This window comes from Neovison vison, chromosome 7, assembly GCF_020171115.1.
Source record: "Neovison vison isolate M4711 chromosome 7, ASM_NN_V1, whole genome shotgun sequence".
NCBI lineage: Eukaryota > Metazoa > Chordata > Mammalia > Carnivora > Mustelidae > Neogale > Neogale vison.
Genome location: NC_058097.1, coordinates 100,488,548 through 100,489,484, shown reverse-complemented (window position 1 = coordinate 100,489,484; position 937 = coordinate 100,488,548).

The following is a 937-nucleotide window of genomic DNA, read 5'->3' as shown; positions in this document are numbered from 1 at the left end:
GCTGGACCGTGAATGGGACGCGCGATGGTCTGAAAAGCAATGTCCATGCAGCTCCACTCCTCTTCCGAAGATGCCTTTTGTGTGAATTCAGAAAGGCTTTCCTTTCCTCAAGATACTTTACTGCCAACATTTAGAAAGTTATGACAATTAACAATACTGTGATTATACCCATATAAACAGCATCCTTGGTTGTGCACCCTTACACCCAGAGCTCTCCCAAGACTTCCTAATTTAGTATCTTCTCTTCCTGTATGTATCTTAACTGAATCCACAACATCAGAGCTAAGGTTCTCTTTTAAGACAAAAAAAGGGCCCTCAACAAAGCTTTCCGTATCACAAAATGACAGTTAAAGAGATCACACATACGCCACCAGCAATGACAACAGTGATGATCATACAACCTTGATATTGCTCTTGAGTCTCTCATCAGCTGACTTTTGAGACCATTAACACAGGAACCTTGCTCTCTCAAACAGAAATGGAACTCTGTAATTGACACAGTGCAGAAACTTGAAAGTCATACTAAGAACATACATGCAATGCCGATGAATGCTCACTGATGACACTATTTAACAGTTAGGAAAGCAAGATACTGGGACAAAATCATTCCAAATCCCAACTTTTCAGATAAAGCGTGTGCATAAGACCATGGCCGGTTTCACAGAAAACCAGAGCTGAGAGCCGGGGAACTCCCAATTCCAGAAATGTTTTGTATTCGCTGTATCAGAACATCATTTTCCCAGAAGCTAAGGCCAATACTCTTCCTAATTGTTCACAGCTGATCACAATGAGCCGTACCATCAGTGGACTACGTTGCCAAATATTAAGGTTGTTCAAAATCTTTTTAAAATTCCAAATTCATGGTGAGAAACATCCTCTGAAATTCGAGAATTAAAATGTACAAAAATAAATACCACTCTGACACTCAGGGGAGATC